Source organism: Puntigrus tetrazona, unplaced genomic scaffold, assembly GCF_018831695.1.
Source record: "Puntigrus tetrazona isolate hp1 unplaced genomic scaffold, ASM1883169v1 S000000001, whole genome shotgun sequence".
NCBI lineage: Eukaryota > Metazoa > Chordata > Actinopteri > Cypriniformes > Cyprinidae > Puntigrus > Puntigrus tetrazona.
In genome coordinates, this window is record NW_025047681.1 from 1,630,397 (window position 1) to 1,637,999 (window position 7,603).

Genomic DNA, 7,603 nt, shown 5'->3' on the forward strand with positions numbered 1-7,603 from the left:
CAATCCACTTGATGCAGGAAACCGATCTCCGCTGTAACGCCGTACTCCAACACTTGTGGATTGTCTTTAGAGCAGAACAGTTACGCTCGGCTCCGAAGTGAAAAGCTGAATATGCGCTGCACCCGCTGCTTATTTGTACTCGCGCTGTAATTAGCGGCAGCTGGAAGTGATTAGTGCATGCCAATGTAAGGAGCTGAATCAAAACCTGTAAACGCAATAGGACTAATCTGAGAAGGGATATCCAAAGGAACAAAAGCACTTCAAAAAGAGAGTAAACAACACACCGCCCCCTGTTGCTTTTATGACACCCTCTTCACCTCTGCTCTTCCTGCTTCCCCTCCTTCTGCCCAAAAGACTTGGTTTAAAGTTTATTAAGAATAAGGCATTATATGTCATGTGTCTTATGAACCTATTGTTCTTCACTTTCATGTTTGATCTCATTTGAAAGGTCTCAGTGAGATTTGGTAAATTGGTCTCAATTTCACAGTAATCACTTATATTATGGAAAAGATTAGAACTTGGTAGAACTGTGTTCTGTTGAGGAGGAGGTGTGTCCTCCTTTTGGGTCTCTGAACGTGTTCCAGCCAGGTGTGACACTGGAGCACGGGAACCTAAACACCAAAAGGTTTATACAACTACATTTGGTATCTCTTTGTCTGGTCTGAGTATATAAGGAAAGGGACAAAACACAACAAGTAGTGATTCTGTAGCCAGATCGGCCCGTAGTGTGGTGTGTATTCTCATACACTACACTATGTACTTTTCTAAAGACCAGGTATACTGACCTTTTAAGTTTGTTTTATTTTGTTTTGTGTTATTTTTGTACTGCTGATCAGTTGTGCAAATGTTTATCAATTATACCAAATTTGAAAACTATTCTTGCCTGGCAAAATAAATGTTCATCTTGGTTAACTTATAATATTGTCTGAAATAACTTTTCTAGTAGGTTAGTGACTTCTGAGGTTTTCCGTATTGTTGGCGTGCTAGAGTGAGTCAGATCAACGATCGATGGATGGAGCCGGGGGCACGATTTTAAGATCTTGACTTCTGACCACCAAACTGGATTAGCATGCTATTACTTAGGGAACATATAAAAAAATTACTCTTTTTGAGTCTATTGAGTAAATGACTGCATTAAGGTAAGCGATCTACGGGGTAGCCTCTGACTAAGACCTGGACTAGACCAGATGTGTCGTGAGTCTGTTCTGGCCAAACAAGGTCTCTAAGCAACCCAGACTCCTAACGAACGATAAGTAGAAACTATAAAATATTATAGTTAATGATCCAATTTTAAATCACAACTAGAGGGATCAGCAGTTACATTTTATTTAATCACGAAAGATTGGAGTCAGATAAAATTATGTATAAGGTCAGTTCTACAATTGGAAATGCAAAAGATGAATAAATATCAGTGATTTTTAAAAGAGATGCAAAGAAAAGACCGAACACGCATTAACCTTCGACCAGGGCTTCTGGATTCCATTCTGCAGGAAAAGGGGGACCCTTACACCAATCTTCAATTGGCTTGTTTAGATACACTATCTACAGTAAGTAGATTGGTCTCTCAAAGACAGATCCCAATTCGTTGGTCATCCGACGTGACTCGGAGTGACCGACCAAAAGGGAACACAGAACACTTTTACTTTCTTTCTGCAATGTCAGGTGATTTTTAAGAATGCAAAACATTTCCAGTTTTCTATAAATAGACATGTTTATCAGAGATCTTTATCAGGTACAAATTTTTTACACGCATAGTCAGAACACAGAACACTTTTACTTTCTTTCTGCAATGTCAGGTGATTTTTATGAATTCAAAACTGAATGGAAATGTTTAATAAAAATCACCCAACATTAAGGAAGTAGCAAATTAGCTCATAAAGAAAATCATTTAAGAACAATCAATTTGAACAGAATCACTGTTTTATGGCTAATGAACAAGCTCTATAACATAAACTCTAGTAAAAATATGAAAATATAGTAAAAACACTATTAATTAGCACAGTAAGCACAAAATAATATTCATTAAGATCTGAGTGCAAATGGGCTGTCGGCCACCCAGTCCATAGTCCAGCAGCCAAAGAGGAAGCTAGCCATTACAACCCTGAGACTATGTCCAGGGCCACAGAAACACAGTAAAGGTTCCTTTCTGACACCGTCAGTAAAATAAAATGTCCCTTTCACAGAATTTGGTAGTTCTGGTTCCTAGAAATGATAGATTTCGTCCACTGTAGATCTTAAGGATTCATACTTTAAAAATAAAATTCCTCTACTCTAGGAAATTCCTTTTGCTTTTGGGGGTAAAGCTTACCAGTATCAGGTTCTTTCGGTCGGCCTAGCCTAACAAAATGTGAATGCATCTTAGCATCAGCAACTTACTGATTTGCCCAGGCTACATGTGTCAAATCCAGAAAGTTATTGTAATTACTTTCAGAAGGTTGTAGGACTCATGGCGATAACATCCACTTGAACCTTGAATGTCTTAGAGTCTTAGGTCATGAGAAATTGTAGTTGTGGTGTAAAGTCATCGTAATCAGTTTTATCCATTTTGGCCACTCACAGCTTCTGGTCTCCCAACTCCTGCAAGTTGGTTCACCCCCTCTACCTTCGTCAGTTTCTACGAATTGGATGTTGGTATGACATCAGGGTCTTCAGTCCTCGTTTCCAGATTCAGTTTGAGTTCCCAAAAAGGAATGTCTCCAGGTTATGAATATGAACCATATGAAACATGGTTCCTTGAGGGACACAGCGTCCCGTTGCCATACTTGTAGCGTCCCTGCCAGTGCAGATCTTTGTTACTTTGAAGCTGACACTGGTTTTGCCCCATGTGCCTTTATGCTTTCCTGGTCTCTGACATCACCCTCCTATGATAGCATGCCCTTCAACTGACAGATTCTATAGCAGATTTAGAGCATGGTCATGCAAAAGAGGCCCATAGCTTTTTCGGACATAGTGTCTCATTCCTTTAAGGAATCATGCTTATATTTATAACCTGGAGACATTTTGTTTGCGACCAACTTTGGGGTTGATTGCAACTGTACAGTAAACTTTCTGCCTCTGATAAACAACATAGGGATGTGGATTTTTGCATTCATAAAAATCACCTGACATTGCAGAAAGAAAGTAAAAGTGTTCTATGAATGTAAAACATTTGCACCTGATAAAGATATCTGATAAACATGTCTATTTCTAAGAAAGTGTAAAGGTTTTGCATTCATAAAAATCACCTGACATTGCAGAAAGAAAGTAAAAGTGTTCTGTGTTATTTGTGGTGATGTCAGGTGACATTTCTGAATACTTGCTATAAATAGACACGTTTATCAGAGAACCTACATTTTCTGCTTATAACTGAACTGATGAAAGAGGGAGAGGGAAGCCTTCCATATGCAGGTTTGTCTTTATGAATCAAAAACATTTTGTTTTTCATTTATAATTAGCTGCATATAAAAAAAATTAAATGTTGAGGCCATGTCCCCATTTAGAGAAATAAGTGAACATCTGTGTATGTGTGGATTTTCTGTGGAACTGTGTATTCACTGATGATTGTGATTATAGTCGTACACAAAATTGATGTTTACTTGTTAATGCACCATTGTTTAACACTCAAGCTTACATGTAGACTTTGTTTTAGACTCACAGCTATTTAAAGGGAAGTCAAAAGGACCTCAAAAATATGGCACTATCATACTGTTAGTAAAATCTGTTGACTTTAGCTGTCTTTGTTGTGCCACTGCTGACCTGAAATGGGGAAAGAGCACTTTAAATTTTTTTTTTTCAAAGTTTGCATACCTGTTATGCAATGACCTTTTAGATATTTGGTCTTAAAAAAAAACATTAATCCTAGTATGTTATTCTATTGATATTTATTGCATACTTCACAAAGGCCAATAAAATATTCATTATTTAGTTATGAAAAGTATTTTGTGTTGTATCATTGAAAAAGCATTTCAAACGTTTTCCTCTTTAGTGTGTATTTTTACTATGTTTTACTATATGTTGTGGAAATATATAAGTTCATATACACCAAATCAAAATCATGATTTAAAACATAGCTTAATGTGTTGTTTTACCACACTGCCCTTGTCTTATGGACATTTACTTAAAATGTTATCAATAAAATACACAAATTTAAAATACAGCTATTTGACTTAATTTAAATGTGAAATTTAGGCTGTTAGATTAAGAGAATAAAGGGATTTAAAAACAAAAGGTTTTTTGTGACACAGTAAGTAAGCACCTTGCAGGTTTTTTTTAAACGCTTCCTTTAACACAAGTTAAATGATTTTGTTGAGTTTACATAACAGCCAAAACTAGGTGGGTGGTGGTTGTTGTTGTTATTATTATTATTATTATTATTATTATTATTATTATTATTATTATTATTATTATTATTGTAATATTAGGGTCTGAGTCGTGCGGATCCATTCGCAGCAGTAGTTTATTAAGCAAATCGAGGTCGTACAGGCAGGTTTCATGATTTGCGCTTTATGACATGGTGCGTTATTCTGCGGGAAGTAGCCATCAGAAGATCGGTACACTGTGGTCATAAAGGGATGGACATGATCAGCAACAATACTCAGGTAGGCTGTGGCATTGACACTGTAAGGATGTCTTGAAGGTGTCTGTATGTTTGCATTGTTTGTTTCACAGGAAATGGAAGTATCTGAAGTCCTTTTATCCTTACAACATGGTGGTCAATTGGTACTATTGGGCCCAAAGTGTGCCAAGAAAATATTACCCACACTATTACACCACCACCAGCCTGAACCTTTGGTACAAGGCAGGATGGATTCATGCTTTCATTTTGTTGACGCCAAATTCTGACCCTTTTCCAATCATTTTTGGTGAGCCTGTGCGAATTGTAGCCCCAGTTTCCTGTTCTTAGCTGACAGGAGTGGACCCTGGTATGGTCCTCTGCTGCTGTAGCCCATCTTACTCAAGAGATGCTTTTCTGCATACCTCAGTTGTAAGGAGTGGTTATTTGAGTAACTGTTGCCTTTCTATCAGCTCGAACAAGTCTGGCCATTCTCCTCTGACCTCTGGCATCAACAAGGCATTTACACCCACAGAACTGCCACTCACTGGATATTTTCTCTTTTTCGGACCATTCTCTGTAAACCCCATTCTTCCCCATTCTAATGCTCGGTTTGAACTGCAGCAGATCATCTTGACCATGTCTACATGCCTAAAGTTCCTAGAGTTGCTGCCATGTGATTGGCTGATTAGAAATTTGTGTTAACGAGCAGTTGGACATTTATATCTAAGTGGCTGGTGAATGTAGTTCTCAGATTTAGAGGCAGAGAGTTCCAGAGGCTCTGTGCCACAACACAGAAAGCACAATCACCTTTTGTCGTAAGGCATGTCTTAGAAATAGGTAAATGTTCCAGGTCAGAAAACGTTAAAACTGTTTTTTCCAGGAAAACATCATCCACAAAAAGCAGAGATGAGATTCTGTGGTCCACCAAACTGGAAACAAGTCTGATTTACTGGCGGCCATGTGAACCAAGCTCTTGCTCTGGTAATAGGTAAGGGGCCTGACAGCCCTTAGCAAAGGGCCCCGGACCCCATACTCCTAGAGCTTCCCCTCAAAAGACACTGTGAAGTACACGGTTGAATGCCTTGTCCAAATCCACAAAGCTCATGTGGACTGGTTGAGCAAACTCCCAAGAACCCTCCAGTACCCTTAAGAGGGTATAGAGCTGGTCTAGTGTTCCACAACCAGGATGAAAGCCGCATAGTTCCTCCTGGATCTGAGGTTTGACTATCAAACAAATTCTCCTCACCAGTATCGTAGCATAGACTTTCCTGTGGAGGCGAAGGAGTGTGATCCCCAGTAGTTGAAACACACCCTCCTGTCCACCTTCTTAAAAATAGGGACCACCACCTTAGTCTCCCAGTCCAGAACTATTGTGTCAGTCAAGACAGCTCCACAACATCCAGAGACTTGAGGTACTCAATAAAGATCTTATCCATTCTCGGTTCTTTTCCACCGAGTTGCATTTAAACTAACTCAACTTCAGTCTGGGTGATGGTCAAGTTCCCCCTTGAGCCCCTGGCCACGACTTCCTCAGTGGAAGACATGTTGGTGGGATTGAGGAGATCTAATCTTAATTGAATACTTTAAAAAGTGGCATGAGAGATATATCAGCTGTCTCGTTTGGTTATTCAGAGGCTTCGTAGTATGCATGATTACCTCACAACAGTCTGATTCGTTAGACGAATTTAATGCATTTCATTCCTCTGAGCCAAACGGGAACGATTATTAATGCTTAGTCCCACTCCCGTGCCCAACTCTCCCACATTCAACCAATAAACATAGGTTTTTGGACTACCGTTTAGATTTTTTCAATGGAAATTTTAACAAGTGCAAGGTGAAAGTAGAATCTGTTGTGTGTGCATGAAAACAAACACATTTGCATTAGAGGACTCTGAAAAAGCATGACAGTACTTCAAGTCAAGTCAAGTGGCTTTTATTGTCATTCCAACTACATATAGCTGTGCCGTACATAGTGAAATGAGACAACGTTTCTCCAGGACCTGGTTCTACATGGAGTCACACTTACAACACAATACAAAAGAACTCACATATTGAGCTAAGACAGTGCCTTAGCCACATAAAGTGCAAAGTGTGCAGATTAGTGCAAACAGCAGGGGAGTAGTGTGCAAGTCCAGTGAGCAAACTAGTGCAAACAGTGCAAAGACATAATTAGTGCAAGGCAAAGACATAATTAGTGCAAGAACACAAAATACAAACAACAATAAATATGAAGTGCACAACAATAAATATGACGTGCAAGAATGCTTATGGGACAGGAAGGCCATTCAGGTGTGGTTATTGAGGAGTCTGAGGGCTTGTGGGAAGAAACTGTTCAGCAGTCTGGTTGTGAGGGCCCGACTGCTCCGTTACCTCTTTCCAGAAGGAAGGAGGGTGAATAATGTGTGTGAGGGATGTGTGGAGTCCTGTACTATATTGTGGGCTTTGCGGATGCAGTGTGTGGTGTAGATGTCCGTGATAGAGGGCAGAGAGACGCCAATGATATTTTCAGCTGTCCTCACTATCCTTTGGAGGGTCTTGCGATCCGATATGGTGCAATTCCCAAACCAGGCAGTGATGTAACTGCACAGGACGCTCTCAATGGTCCCCCTATAGAACATAGTCAGGATGGGTGGAGGGAGATGAGCTTTCCTCAGCCTCCTCAGGAAGTAGAGGCGCTGCTGGGCTTTCTTGGTGATGGAGCTGGTGTTGAGTGACCAGGTGAAGTTATCCGCCAGATGAACACCAAGGAATTTGGTGCTCTTGACGATCTCCACCTTGGACCCGTCGATGGACAGCGGAGAACGGTCGCTCTTTGCTCGCTTGAAGCGATGTTCTATGTTCTACTTTAACATAGAACAGTGGTGCACATCGGATAAAATTCAGGCTTTAGGCCTGCTACAGGATAAAAAAAAAACAACCCAAAAAACATGCAGGGTTCTCTTACAGCAGTGGTTAATTTCTTAACCATTATTATATATTAAAATACACAGTAAACACAGTAAACACAGTAAACATGTTTTCTAGCTATAAGTTCAAATGCATGGCATTTGCAAGATGAACACACCGTTC

The 7,603-nt window shown here is 39.7% G+C and overlaps 1 protein-coding gene across 2 annotated transcripts in view; it reads left to right on the top strand.

The window, feature by feature from the left end:
* Nucleotides 1-3,311: 3,311 nt before the first annotated feature.
* Nucleotides 3,312-7,603, top strand: part of LOC122331714 (interferon-induced very large GTPase 1-like) — an 11,648-nt gene continuing 7,356 nt past the window's right edge. The window contains exons 1-2 of one of the 2 annotated variants that reach the window (XM_043229217.1): nt 3,348-3,387; nt 4,401-4,577. The gene's annotated coding sequence lies outside the window, so the exon portion shown is untranslated. Of the gene's footprint in view, nt 3,388-4,400; nt 4,578-7,603 lie in introns of both variants that reach the window. The other variant, XM_043229218.1, reaches the window with a different exon arrangement.